Source organism: Anolis carolinensis, chromosome 3 (assembly GCF_035594765.1).
Source record: "Anolis carolinensis isolate JA03-04 chromosome 3, rAnoCar3.1.pri, whole genome shotgun sequence".
Classification (NCBI taxonomy): Eukaryota; Metazoa; Chordata; class Lepidosauria; order Squamata; family Dactyloidae; genus Anolis; species Anolis carolinensis.
The window spans coordinates 239,518,409-239,534,401 of NC_085843.1; positions in this window are offsets into that span (position 1 = coordinate 239,518,409).

A 15,993-nucleotide genomic window follows, 5' to 3' on the forward strand; every position below is an offset into this window, starting at 1 on the left:
AATGTTGGATAAGTGAGATTCTACTGTAATATGAAATAATTACTGTGGTAATCCAGTCCAACCCAATTCCGCTATGGAGGACACAATCCAAGCACGCCCAACAGATGGCCACCCAGCCTCTCAATAATAATACAGTAGAGTCTCACTTATCCAACACTCACTTATCCAACGTTCTGGATTATCCAACACATTTTTGTAGTCAATGTTTTCATGATATATCATGATATTTTGGTGCTAAATTCGTAAATACAGTAATTACTACATAGCATTAATGTGTAATGAACTACTTTTTCTTTCAAATTTGTTGTATAACATGTTTTGGTGCTTAATTTGTAAAATCATAACCTATTTTGATGTTTAATAGGCTTTTTCTTAATCTCTCCTTATTATCCAACATATTCACTTATCCAACATTCTGCCGGCCTGTTTATGTTGGATAACTGAGACTCTACTGTAATAATAATAATAATAATAACAAGAAGAAGAAGAAGAAGAACATCATACAATCATAAGGTTAGGAGACACCCCTAAGGATCATCCAGTTCAACTTCCTTATATCATGCAGAAGGACACAATCCAAGCACTCCCAACAGATGGCCACCCAGCCTCTCAATACTAATACTAATATAATAATAATAATAATAATAATAATAATAATAATAATAATAATAATAATAATAATATCATACAATCCTAAGGTTTGGAGTGACCCCTAAGGATCATCCAGCTCAACTTCCTTCTACCATGCAGGAGGACACAATCCAAGCATTCCTGACAGATGGCCATCCAGCCTCTACATAATAATGATGATGAAGACGATGATAATAATAATACAAGCTGTGATGAGTCATGGGCCATGTAGTCCCGTTCCTGGCACTGTGGTGCTAGATGAAGAGGAAAACTTGGGTTTTTCACCGTTTCAGTCAGAATTGGAACTTTCCCAGCCAGATTTGGAAACCTTGCACCTGCAAGAGATTTGTCTTCCAGAAGTCTGTCAAACAAGCCCTGAACCTAAATCTCCTACGTTTTCTCGCCATGAGTTTTGTAAACAACAGAGGGGAGTTCAAGCGGCCTCTCGCAGGAGTGCGAGGATAGCTGCTAAGCATTCAGCTGATTAAGTCTGCTTTCCATGGGAAACTTTAAGGAGTCACACATCTGGACTCAGAGAATAGCTTTCGTTTCTGGTTCTCCAGAGAACTGCTCTTTGGTGGGAAAAACGGGACCCTATTTAGGTGTTTTACCCACAAAGGGATCTTGCGGAGTCAATTCGTCAGCTACCGGAGTAGCGTGTGTGGACAGCTACTCCGTTTCCAAGCCTCGTTCCTGTTTCAAGCCTTGTTCCCGATTTCAAGCCTTCGTTTCCAGCCTTGTTTTACTCTCCGGATCTTGCCTTGTTTTCCGGACCTCGCCAAGTAATTCCACGGATCCTATTCTTGCTCCTTGTTTCCTTGTTGCCTTGAATCAAGCCTTGTGTTCCAAGAATCAAGTTATTTCCTAGCCTTGCTCAAGTTCATGGACTAAAGGACCTTGTCATCTCCCCTCACTTGCTTGGCAAGTGAGTGTTTCGGTTATTGGATTACAACTTTGGACCTTAATATTTCATATTGGACATTGTTTCCTTGGACTAATTTTGACCTTTCCTGAAAGGTCTACTCCTGGACTAATTCATACGCTTGCTTTTATTAACTTTATATATTTCCTTAATAAAGATATTAGATAGATTCTGGCTTCTGTGTATGGTTATTGGTGCTCTGCTGCCTGGGTCGTGACAGTTTGACTCCGCCACCCTAAGCACCAATTAACCTAGGCCAGAATGTCCACCGGAACCGTGCCGGGGGGCCACCCGATCAGCTACACCATCGACAAGGATGAGGTGGACCGGATCCGTGACAAGCTCAATGCGCAGGATGGGGAAATAAGGGGTTTGAAGGAGCGCGGAATCCGTCTCCCGGCCATGGCGTTGCCAACCAAGTTTTCTGGAGAAGCTTCTAAGGTTCATGTTTTCCGTCGCCAATGCCAGGCTTATCTAGAGGCCCGTGCTGCCGAGTTTCCCCAAGAAGACATCAAGGTGGCGTGGATATACAGTCTCTTGGACGGGCCAGCGGCCAACTGGGCGACGGCACTGTTCGACCAAGTCTCCCCACATCTAAGGTCAGCGCAACATTTCTTGGACCACCTTAAGGCGACCTGGGGAATCGAGGACAATTTGGAGGCAGCCGGCCACAAACTCCGGCGCCTCTCCCAAGGGGACAGACCCCTGTCCCAGTACATAGCCGAGTTCCGAGTGCTGGCCCACAACACCGGCTGGAACGATGTAGCCCTCAGAGGACAATTTCGGGAGGGTCTCAACATTGAGATGCTGGAAGAAATCTCCAAGGTGGATCCTCCCCACTCTCTTGAAGCACTCATTGATCAATGTTTACGAGCTGAAGTCATGCTTGCCAACAGAAAACAATGGGTCCGAGGCCAGAGCGGTAGAGCTGGGGTGAAACCTCCCGCTCCCACCGGCGTTCAGCCGCGTCCAGTATGGAGACCCCCGCCACCAGCCCCATACCCCAGAGGGAGCGAGGAGGTGCCGATGCAGTTGGGCAATGTGCGTCCCAGATTAGATGCCGCCGAGAAGGCCCGCCGCCAACGCCTAAATCTCTGTTGGTACTGCGGAAACGGGGGCCACTTCGCCAGAGAGTGCCCAGCCAAAGGGAAGCCCGCCGCCCGTCTGGCGGCGGCGTCCTCCACGGAGACGAAGACGTCTGAGGCGGCTGGCGCACAGCCGGCAGGGGAAGCCAGCGACCGGGCGTAGAGAGGCTCGCCAACCCGGTCAAAAAACCCACTCAAGAGCCGCCAACCGGGGTCCTGTTTCTTCTAGTGGTCACCTTGTGGTCAGCAAAAAAAGGACCCGTCATGGTCCATGCCATGATCGACTCCGGAGCCACCAACAATTTCATTGATAGAGAGTATGCCGACTCTCTGGGATTACAATATCATGACTTCAAGAATGCCCGTGTGGTGCAAGCCATCGATGGCCGCCCCCTCAAGACGGGTCCCGTAAGCCAGTGGTCGGAACCCACCAGAATGTGGATAAGGGAACATATGGAAGAGATTTCCTTCTTTGTTACCGAGGTTCCCCATTTCCCTGTGATTTTGGGAATTCCATGGCTGACACTTCACGACCCAAGCATCTCCTGGTCCAACAGAGAACTGCAGTTTGCTTCAAAATATTGCCAAAACCATTGCCTTGTAGCCAAGGTCTGCCATGCCACAGACACTGAACCCATTATCACCTTGCCCAAGAAGTACTCAGAGTATTGGGATGTATTCAATGAAAAGGAAGCCGAGAGATTACCCCCACATAGACCTTATGACTGTGCCATTGACTTGGTGGAGGGGGCCCCGATCCCGCGAGGACATCTCTACTCCCTGACTGAACCGGAGCAAGAAGCTCTCAGGGAGTTTATAGAGACAAACCTTCGCAAGGGATTCATCAGACCCTCTCAATCCCCAGCCGCCTCCCCAGTGATGTTTGTGAAAAAGAAGTCAGGGGACTTACGCTTGGTGGTGGACTATAGAGCATTGAACAATATCACTAAGCGGAACAGCTATCCCCTGCCCTTAATCTCGGACCTACTAGACCGACTTCGAGGAGCCAAGGTCTACACCAAGCTGGATCTGCGGGGGGCTTATAATCTAGATCGCATCAGAGAAGGGGACGAGTGGAAGACCGCCTTCCAGACTAAATTCGGATTATTCGAGTCCCGAGTTATGAATTATGGATTATGTGGAGCTCCCGCAACGTTCCAGCATTTTCTCAATGACATCTTTCAGGATTATCTAGATCGGTTCTTGATCATCTACCTGGACGATTTTTTGGTGTTTTCTAGATCACAATCAGAACATGAGAACCACGTCAGAATGGTATTACAACGATTGCGAGATCATGGACTTTATGCCAAGCTGGAAAAATGCGCTTTTGATCTACAAGAGGTAGATTTCCTGGGGTACCGCGTCTCGCCACTAGGGCTCTCCATGGACCCGGCAAAGGTTTCAGCAGTATTGGAATGGCGGGCGCCAACCAACAAAAAAGAGGTGCAACGATTCTTGGGGTTCGCGAACTATTACCGCAAGTTCATTCCAGATTTTGCCCGCTGGTCTGACCCAATCACCAGCTGCATCCGTGGGAAACAACCCTTCCGCTGGACAGATCAAGCAGAGATAGGGTTCCAGCAACTAAAGAAATTATTCACGTCTCAGCCAATCCTTCAGCACCCAGATCCTGAAACCCCATTTGTCGTGCAGGCGGACGCCTCCGATGTGGCAATTGGGGCTGTACTCCTACAACCAGGGGGAGATCATCTTCATCCTTGTGCCTTTTATTCCCGTCAATTGACCACACCAGAGAGAAATTACACCATTTGGGAAAAGGAACTATTGGCCATAAAGGCAACCTTTGAAACCTGGAGGCATTGGTTAGAAGGGGCCAAATTTCCCATTGAAGTCCATACTGATCATCGGAATCTGGAGCATCTAAGAACTGCCCGCAAGCTTAATCAGAGGCAACAACGCTGGGCTTTATTCTTTGAACGTTTTAACTTCCAAATTCATTATGTAACCCCAGCCCAGACCAAGCAAGCAGATGCTCTGTCGCGGAAACCGGAATACGCTGCAGGGCGCAAGGAGACCTTTGAGTCCCAGCTGCTACAACCCGAGAACTTTGCCACGCTCACGGTGGGAAACACCAAATCCACTCCCATTGAATCAACTCCCTCTACCCCAGGGCCCCTTTGTGCTCAGGAAATCAGGGCTAGTCAGCAAGCAGATGCCTGGGCACAGGATCAACTTCGCCAAGGGCTACATTTTCCCTTTTCGCTTAAGGATGGGCTACTTTGCTATAGAAATCATGTTTACATCCCCCCAGGGCCGGGCAGGGAAAAAGCACTTCGTCTGTGTCATGACTGCAAGCCAGCAGGGCATTTCGGACTATTCAAAACCATGCATTTGATCCTAAGAGATTTCTGGTGGCCCAAGATCCGCAAGGATGTGGAAAAATATGTCAACACCTGCCCAGTATGCCAGCGCTCCAAGACAAGAAGGGAAAAGCCCTCAGGGCTTCTACACCCCCTCCCTACCCCATCTCGCCCATGGGAAATAATTTCTGCGGATTTTATCACCGATCTACCACCTTCCTGTGGATTCACCACGATCCTAGTGGTGGTGGACCTTTTTACCAAGTTAGCCCATTTCATTCCCTGTGATGGCCTTCCCACGGCCAAAGAGACTGCAGGTCTATTCCTCCAACATGTTTTCAGATTGCATGGATTGCCCAAGAGTTTGGTCACAGACCGTGGGTCCCAATTCACCTCTCGTTTCTGGAAAGCACTACAAAAACTATTGGGTATAGACTCTCGTTTATCTTCGGCTCATCATCCCCAAACAGATGGGCAAACTGAGCGCACCAATGCCACTTTGGAACAATACCTTCGCTGTTATGTGAACTACCAACAGGACAATTGGGCTTCCCTGTTACCGCTGTCAGAGTTTGCCTACAACAATGGGGTCCAGGCTTCAACTAAAGAAACCCCGTTCTTTGCAAACTACGGCTTCCATCCACGTTTCTTCCCCCCAGTCATTGAAACCTCAGAAGTTCCCGCAGCAGAGGACTGGCTGCAGGAACTCACAGCGGTGCAACAACTTTTGCTCCAGCAACTGGACCAAGCCAAGGAGAACTATAAACGCCACGCTGACAAACATCGCCAGCCGGGCCCCGAAATCAAGGTAGGAGACCGGGTTCTTCTGTCCACTCGTTTTTTGCCCTCCCATCGCCCTTGCCGGAAGTTAGATGCCCGTTTCATTGGCCCCTATCCAGTGGTGGCGCAACTTAACCCTGTGACTTTCAAACTCCAACTTCCGCGCTCTATGCGCATTCATCCAGTGTTTCATCGCTCCCTGCTCCTTCCGGCGGATGGTGTGCGCCCTGATGCAGACCGGCCGGCTCCCACTCCTGTTTTGATAGATGGGGAGGAGGAGTTCGAGGTTCAGGACATTTTGGATTCTCGCTTTCACCGCCGCCGCCTACAATATCTCATTGACTGGGTGGGTTTTGGCCCCGAGGAACGCTCTTGGGAAGACGCTTCCACAGTCCACGCTCCCGATTTAACCCGCCGCTTCCATCAGACCTATCCCGCCAAGCCGCGGCCTCGCGCCTCGGGGAGAGAGTCCCAGTTTGAGAGGGGGCTTGAGGAGGGGGATAGTGTGATGAGTCATGGGCCATGTAGTCCCGTTCCTGGCACTGTGGTGCTAGATGAAGAGGAAAACTTGGGTTTTTCACCATTTCAGTCAGAATTGGAACTTTCCCAGCCAGATTTGGAAACCTTGCACCTGCAAGAGATTTGTCTTCCAGAAGTCTGTCAAACAAGCCCTGAACCTAAATCTCCTACGTTTTCTCGCCATGAGTTTTGTAAACAACAGAGGGGAGTTCAAGCGGCCTCTCGCAGGAGTGCGAGGATAGCTGCTAAGCATTCAGCTGATTAAGTCTGCTTTCCATGGGAAACTTTAAGGAGTCACACATCTGGACTCAGAGAATAGCTTTCGTTTCTGGTTCTCCAGAGAACTGCTCTTTGGCGGGAAAAACGGGACCCTATTTAGGTGTTTTACCCACAAAGGGATCTTGCGGAGTCAATTCGTCAGCTACCGGAGTAGCGTGTGTGGACAGCTACTCAGTTTCCAAGCCTCGTTCCTGTTTCAAGCCTTGTTCCCGATTTCAAGCCTTCGTTTCCAGCCTTGTTTTACTCTCCGGATCTTGCCTTGTTTTCCGGACCTCGCCAAGTAATTCCACGGATCCTATTCTTGCTCCTTGTTTCCTTGTTGCCTTGAATCAAGCCTTGTGTTCCAAGAATCAAGTTATTTCCTAGCCTTGCTCAAGTTCATGGACTAAAGGACCTTGTCATCTCCCCTCACTTGCTTGGCAAGTGAGTGTTTCGGTTATTGGATTACAACTTTGGACCTTAATATTTCATATTGGACATTGTTTCCTTGGACTAATTTTGACCTTTCCTGAAAGGTCTACTCCTGGACTAATTCATACGCTTGCTTTTATTAACTTTATATATTTCCTTAATAAAGATATTAGATAGATTCTGGCTTCTGTGTATGGTTATTGGTGCTCTGCTGCCTGGGTCGTGACACAAGCATAGAATCCAAGCGTTTGGAGAGACCCCTAAGTGCCATCCAGCCCAACCCTTTCTACTATGCAGCATTCACAACACATGGACAACGTACTATACAGTACTACACAGGGACATAGACCCCCTCTACCCTCACCACTTTCACAGTACACAAACAACCAAATGCATACTAAACATAAAGACAACCATACAACAGACATTCAATACCACCACTACCTCAACAAGTTCTCACCAACACCACCAGACAACTCCACAGCAACGCGTGGCCGGGCACAGCTAGTCCTTTATATAGTAGATAAATGAATAAAGAAAACAACACTCTAAATAAATGAGATAATCTGGAATCTGTGAAAGATAAGCGTGTTTAGTATTACCATGCTCCCATATGCTTCTCTTTAGCAATTTAGACTGATCCTTGCTACTTAAACCATCTTTCTATTTGTAGGACTTGTCGCAGAAGCAAACAAGATAAATTGAGAAAGGGTACATGTAGATTGGTTTGTGCTTCAGTCACAATGTAAGTGGAAAATGTTATGTAAACATCTGATTGTGGTGCTGTGGAGCAGTATTTTCTCTCAGCTGGGAATAGTAGCAAATCGGGTTAGAGAGATCTGTTTCATTAAGGAGTCTTTTTTTCTGTAGTGTAAAATATGACGCAGGAGCTGTAAGTAATTTTCTCTCACGGAATGACCTTTCCACAGGGATTAAAGCTGTTTAGGTAAGTATCATCAAAGAAAAAGGGCTTTGTGTTCTGGTGGGTATATAGACGATGCTTCCAGAAATACCTTAGCACACGAACCCACAGGGGATGTATTATTTGTGTGTGTGTGATTATATATATAATCTCTGCTAACATTAGGAAACAATTCCCTTTCCTCTAGGGCTGCAATTTTGAACTGCTAACAATTCAACAGGGTTCCCAGATCCTGTTTATGAGAGAGTGGACCTGTCCTATGGACCACCTGCCAGGTCGCCTTTGAGACATAGTGACATGTAGCCATATTCAGCCAAGTTCTGGTTTGCAATTGCTACCTATCTGCCTTCCTGCTCTCAATCTAAGTTTGTATGGAACTTCCCTGAGAAGTGGAAGGTTTGAATTACTACTGTACAAGAGATAACTGCAAGGACCTTAATCTGAAATGGCCCCAAAGTTACGATAGTTACTTACTTGTTTTTGAAATTGATATTTTCAGCAAGTTTTCCCTTCACAGTACAGTGATGGTTCTGGAGGAAGAAAGGAAAGATGTATAGTAGCTTTGTCACATAGCTGGGATTAGGGAAATGGGACACCCATGAAAGTGGAAAAACCATTCATAAAAATTATGTGGTTTTTTTCCCTGTGAGAACACCCCTCTAGAAATCTTTAGATCCTCCAGCATGACGGTATGCTCAATTGACCATAAAATCATGCTGACGGACCTAGATCTCTGGAGAAAACAATCAAATCTATAAGTAATCAGATGTGCAATTGTTAAACCCACAAATGTGGAAGGTTTTTCCCCCTCTTCTGTTCTCTCTATCATTCCCACCACATGGGTGTTTTCAGTGTCCAAAGGCATAGCTGCATTAATAGTAATCTCAGGACTTTATGTGTTGATCTTTATGTCATCAAAACAGAACCATGCTACATGAGGGAATGCCAAAGTTTGGAGAAAGGAAGCCACAACCACAGAGAAGAGCTATATACAATGGATGTAGTATTGGTTGGATGAGGGATTTAAAAATATATATTAAAAAAATCCCAGAAAAGGATTGCTTGGTTAGAACCCTAAACAGGAACATTGTACATTTCAGTGCTGGTTAGTAGGTTCATTTTCTCCAGGGTTATCATGTTACAGAACTTGAACTCTCTAGAAGTATACAGCATATGGGGAAAATATTTTGATAGTGGAGATGGAGGAATGCAAGGAAAAGCAAGTTTCTTTTATCCTTTCAGAATTTCCCATTCTAAAAGAACAGAACAAAATCATTAAGCTTATTTCTAGCTCTGAATAGAAGTACCTTTTAAAAAGAGACTACAACATTGTGAGTTCATCCAATCAGTGGAAGAGTCTCACATGTGTTTCATTCATTTCTTAGAGGACGTCTGTTGATGATCCATTTGTCTTCATCATACAGCTAAGGTTTGCTCATTTCCTGGTGATTCAGCTATAATATGAATCCATGTTATTGCATGCGTTGATGTCATTGGCCAAGATACTTTACCCATTAGCTTAGTGTAAGCATGCTTCAACAGTTAAGCTGAATTCTATAGTTGCACAACTGATTGGGCAATGGGTGCTGAGCTCACCTATTCTGGAACATTTTATGAGTTCCCCGCGCACCAAGTCAAAAAGTCGTGGGAGAGGGGTGATGTATGCACGTCCAAAATGACTGGTTGCACTTAGGACTAAACACGTGTGCAATTATTTTTCCACTACTAGTAACAGAATCTGCCTTTTAGTTCCAGTTTCCTACATAGCAAGCTGAAGCTGTGCGTCTCACTCTCTTCTTGCTAGATGTCCAACTTCGGTTCTTTGCCCTACTCTGGGGCTCAGATCTTATATCTTTCTACTTGTTGTGTTCTCTTTTGCTGACTTGTGAATTGAGTCCTGTATTTGGCAGTTTTATCTCTTTGTTAGTTTTGTTGTCAACTTAAAACTAGTAAATACAAGCGGGACTTTACTGACACTATTAATATACACACCAAGTATGCAAAATGCTTCATTAAATCAATTATAACAGCAATAATGCAGTTCGACACTACTTTTAACTTCCCTGGCTCAGTCCTATGGATTCCAGGAGGTCATGGTTTGGTGAGATACCAGCACTCTTTGCAAATCTACATGGCAGTTAAAGTGGTTTCAAACTGCATTAATTCTGCGGTGTATATGTACCCTCTGTAGTGGCTAGTTTGATAGATTACCACTTAAAAGCCGCTGAAATCCACAAGCATGTGGACAATTTCAACAGAAAGGAGGAAACCATGAAAATGAACAAAATCTGGTTACAAGTATTTAAAACAACTCTTAAAATCTGGACAATACATAAAGAACAGCACTCAGAAGATGGGGAAATTCCAGATAAGAAACAGGACCAGCTAACACCTCCCAACAAAAGAATGCCCCCAGGCAGGAAGCAGCCAGTCCTTGAAACTGCCAGGCTATTCAATGCTCATCAAGGTGGCCAATTGCAATATTCACACTTGCCTTAAATAGACAAGAGTTATTTTTACCACCCTGGAGATTCCACAGATATATAAACCCCACTTGCCTATTTCCAACAGGCCTCAATCTCTGAGGATGCTTGCCATAGAGGTGGGTGAAACGACAGGAGAGAATGCTTCTGGAACATAGCCATACAGCCCGGAACACTCACAGCATCTCAGTGATTCTGGCCATGAAAGCCTTCCCAGAACACATTACAACTTAGTCTGGCCATTTTAACATCCTCTGGGAGAGGATCAAGGAGTTGTGACCATTCTAAAAAACAGCCTTTTGCAGAAGACCACTTCACACTCCTAGGAGGCTTACAGCCTCTCTCAAAGGACACCATTATGGAAAACAAAGGGTAATAGATTCCTTTTGATAAATCTAAACAACTACACATTCGTCAGGTGGAGATAGCTACATTTAAGCAAAAATGAATAAGGACTACATTAAGGATTGAGCTTCACGTGTGATTACAGGGTGGAAGCATTGAAAAAAAATTGGGGTTTTGGGAAAATATGTGAGAAGTTATTTACTACAAACAGAAACTTTCAGCCAAAGTCCTAAATCACTCCTTTGATCAGTGTAACAAGATGTGGCTTGTGGCAGTAAGAATGAACAACATCTAATTTAAATTCTCCTGAAAATTCCTTAGAATTCGAAATAAGTCCTTAATGCTTGCATTGTATGAACACATCCAAGATCTTTTGTGAAGGGCCATTTGCCTCAATTGTCTGGACAATATGCCACAGTCACAGAAGATAAATATGTTTAGTACAACACTTAAAAAGGAAAATAGCATTTGGAAAGTTGGTCTAAAGTCTGGCTGGTTGTAAATGGCTCTCTGTTGGGACACAATAGAAAAGCTCTCAGGGGGAATAAAACATCACTGGGACTATTTTACATTTGTATTCTTTTTTTTCTTATGCAAAACATTGGGCAATAAGAGTCATTACTACTCTCATAGGCTTCAATGTATTCTTGAAGACATCAGGTTAATTCAGGTCACTCTGTTTAGGCTATCCTGCCTGGTGTGGCTGGGTTTGAGGGTCTTGCTAGCTAAGGATATCAATGCTTCCTGATATTATGGTAGGTTGGTGCCCTCTCTTGTTATAAAAACACACAGCAACATACAAAATCATATTCTGAGATTGTGCACAGAACCAACATACCAAGTGCAGTCCAAACTATGCTACAATAAAAAAAATGATAATGGATATATAGAGTGGACTATGCCCAGCAATCAGGCAATTCAAATAAATGACTCATACTCCCAACTTCATAAACAATAATTGGGAATATCATGGCAAACAATTATTAAATACGTATATAAACCCAGCATTACCTGCGTATTGGCTCCCATAGTGGCACAGTGGGTTAAACCCTTCTGTTGGCAGGACTGATTACTTGAAGGTTGGGTTGCCAGTTCTAATTAAACTTGGGGAGAGCGTGGATGAGCTCCCTCTATTAGCTCCAGCTCCATGCAGGGACATGAGAGATGCCTTCCACAAGGATAGTAAAAACATCAAAAATATCCGGGCGTCCTCTGTGCAACATCCATGCAGACGGCCAATTCTCACACACCAAAAGCAACTTGCAGTTTCTCAAGTTGCTCCTGACATGAGAAAAAAAAACTCAGACCTCTCTCTACTCTGTGACTGAGAAAATGTAGTATTTTTAGAGGTTTTTTTTTCATTTTGCTTGAACTTTAGAAGAGTTAGAAGCTTAGACCCAATATTTTCTATCAAGAAATGTCGTTCTTATCTTTTTTAAATAAACCTTTTGAAACTTTAAGGATTGAACTCTGTATCTTTGCCTCCTTAGCTCAAGAATTATTTAACAGTCATATCATGTCACCTTCTGCTTGCTGTGAGCTTGCAGGACGGCTTACATGGGGACAAAGCCCAGCATAAACAAAATTTCAAGCTAAGACACAATTAAAAACATAACATATAACATAAACAATTTGATTAAAACAATTTAAAACCAGCAAAGTATAAAACAACATAACAAGGCATCTAACCAAACTTGACAACCAGTAACCAGGAATATGGTGGACAAGGCAAAACGCAATCTGTAGGGCTGGGGGTAAAGTGCTGAATAAACCTTATCAGTAAATTAGGGCTGGGCAGTCATGATCAGGGACTCAACTATCATTCAAATGCACACTGGAACATCCTTGCGGAACAGTTAAGTATCCTGTATTTTTAAATACTCTGCTATTTTGGGAGATTTCTATAACATCTCTATAATAACATCCACAAGCTTTGTGCCCCATTCTCAGGACTAAACAGAGCACTCTGCAGCCTTCCAGATGTTACTGTGTCACAACTTCCATCGACTCTAGACATAATGTCTGATCTTTTTATATATGGATGAGAGTTGGTTTATACAACAAGGATCTGGATCATTCTCCAATTTCCTGTGTTACCTTCACTAGTGTGCATCATCCAACTAAAACCCCACGATTCCAGACCTATAGCCTCATAGATCTTTTAGATCAGGCCTGGGCAAACTTCGGCCCTCCCGGTGTTTCGAATTTCAACTCCCACAATTCCTGTGGCTGTTGGGAGTTGAAGTCCAAAACACCCGACGGGCTGAAGTTTTCCCATGCCTGTTTTAGATCCACTCTTACATTAAATTCCTCACCAGTGATTATTCCAAGGTTTGGAACTCAATGACTCAGCCATAAAACTGCAAGCAGATACTTCCTTGAGCCCCAGAAACCTTGCCCAAAGCCTTCCCAGGGAACCTGTTTAGTTTCTAGTGATTTATCACTGCAGTCCTGAACATCCTTGCAAACATGGTGCATTTATGTCACTGGAAAACGTTCCCACTTTATTTAGATTTGTTGCCTCTGTTGAGACTTGCCTACAGTGTCAGCAAAAGAGCTACCCTGTTTCCCCTAAAATAAGACATCCCCAGAAAATAAAACCTAGTAGAGGTTTTGCTGAATTGCTAAATATAAGGCCTCCCCCAAAAGTAAGACCTAGCAAAGTTTTTGTTTGGAAGTATGCCCGCCAAACAGAACATTACAGCATGCAGGATCAGTAAACATACGTACCATAGATGGTTGTACATAGAAATAACGGTAGTAACAAGAAATTATTGATAGGATTCAGTTTGTCTGGTTATGCTGGTTTGTGATGACAACTACTGTACAGTATATAATCAATGTTCATTTTTTTGTTCAACAATAAATATGAATTCTTCTTCATGGAAAAATAAGACATCCCCTGAAAATAAGACCTAGTGCATTTTTGGGAGCAAAAATTAATATAAGACACTGTCTTATTTTCGGGGAAACACGGTATAACTTTGAATAGGAGCAGCAATAAACAAAGTACAGTAGGTTGTTGAAGGCTTTCACGGCCGGATTCATTGTTGTGCATTTTCCGAGCTGTATGGCCATGTTCCAGAAACATTATCCCCTGATGTTTCACCCACATCTATGACAGGCATCCTCACAACCTCTGAGTATGCCTGCCATAGATGCAGGTGAAACGTCAGGAGATGCTTCTGGAACATGGCCATACAGCACGGAAAATGTACAACAACCCAAAGTACAGTAGATTCTTGGCCCATGGGATTTGGTAGATGCCAGAGAAATGTAGTTTCCAGTTTCTTAAGGCCTAACTAGGACAATACTCCATAATATGTTTATGATATGTTTATGTTTATGTAAGCTCATATTTTTGGTTACTTTTGGTAAACTATTATAAGTTTATATTGATGTTGTTTTATTTATTGTGTTGATTGATTTGTTGTTTATCTTTTGCTCCTTCTTTTTTGCCAGTTGTTTGAGAGTTAACAGAGAATTTGCTGTATAATTATCTTTATCACTGAGTTGCTGTGAATTTTCTGGGCTATATGGCCATGTTCCAAAAGCATTCTCGCCTGACGTTTCACCCACATCTATGACAGTCTATGGTAGGCATCTTCAAAGGTTGTGAGGTATGTTGGAAACTAGGCAAGTGGGGTTTATATATCTGTAGAATATCCAGGGTAGGAGAAATAACTCTTTGTCTGTTTGAGGCAAATGTGAATGTTGCAATTGATCACCTTGACTAGCATTGAAAAGCCTTGCATCTCAACCACATGAGAGAAAAGTGGGATACAACTAAATAACAACAACACTGTAACAGGGTGGGAGAAAGAACTCTTGTCTGTGTGGAACAACGGCTTCAAGCTACAGGAAAGGAGATTCCACCTAAACGTTAGGAAGAACTTTCACACTATGGGAGCTGTTCAGCAGTGGAACTCTCTGTCGCAAAGTGTGGTGGAGGCTCATTCTTTGGAGGCGTTTAAGCAGAGGCTGGATGGCCATCTATTGGGGGGTGCTTTGAATGCGGTTTTCCTGCTTCTTCGTCGGGGTTTGGACTTGATGGCCCACAAAGTCTCTTCCAACTCCATGATTCGAAGTGTGAATGTTGCAATTGATCACCTTTTTTCTCATGTCAGGAGCGACTTGAAAAACTGCAAGTCGCTTCTGGTGTGAGAGAATTGGCCGTCTGCAAGGACGTTGCCCAGGGGACACCCGGATGTGTTGATGTTTTACCATCCATACCACTTTGATGGCTGAAAGCTAGGAGGAGCTGAGAAGCCTTATCACCAAGGTGAAAGAAGAAAGTGCAAAAGCTGGGCTGCAGTTAAACATCAAGAAAACCAAGATTATGGCAACCAGACTGATTGATAACTTGCTAATAGAGGCAGAACACGCACAGGCAGCGACAAACTTTGTATTTCTAGGCGCAAAGATCACTGCAGATGCAGACTGCAGCCAGGAAATCAGAAGACGTTTACTTCTTGGGAGGAGAGCAATGGCCAACCTTGACAAAATAGTGAAGAGCAGAGACATCACATTGGCAACAAAGGTCCACATAGTGAAAGCAATGGTATTCCTATGGTAGTAACCTATGGATGCGAGAGCTGGACCATACGGAAGGCTGAGTGAAGGAAGATAGACGCTTTTGAACTCTGTTGCTGGAGGAAAATCCTGAGAGTGCCTTGGACCGCAAGAAGATCCAACCAGTCCATCCTCAAGGAAATAATGCCCGACTGCTCACTGGAGGGAAGGATATTAGAAGCAAAGATGAGGTACTTTGGCCACATAATGAGAAGACAGGAAAGCTTGGAGAAGAGAATGATGCTGGGGAAAATGGAAGGAAAAAGGAACAGGGGCCGATCAAGGGTGAGATGGATGGACGGTATCCTTGAAGTGACTCGCTCGACCGTGAAGGAGCTGGGGGTGGCCACGGCCGACAGGGAGCTCTGGCATGGGCTGGTCCATGAGGTCATGAAGAGTCGGAAGTGACTGAACGAATAAACAACAAAAGCTTTGCAGCTTCAAAGCTTGACTGCTTCCTGCCTGGGGGAATCCTTCCTTAGGAGGCGATTAGCTGGCACTGATTGTTTCTTTTCTGGAATTCCCCTGCTTTTCAGTGTTGTTCTTTTAGGAATTGTAGTACTGTAGTTAGAAGTACCAAAACACCTGGAGGGCCATGGTTTGCCCAGGCCTGATCTACAGTATATGCATGACTTATATTTAGTACTGGCTGCATTGGCAAAAGATAGGACAATTGTTTGCTCCAGTGAAGACGATTTCAATTCCCACACAGAAAAGAAAT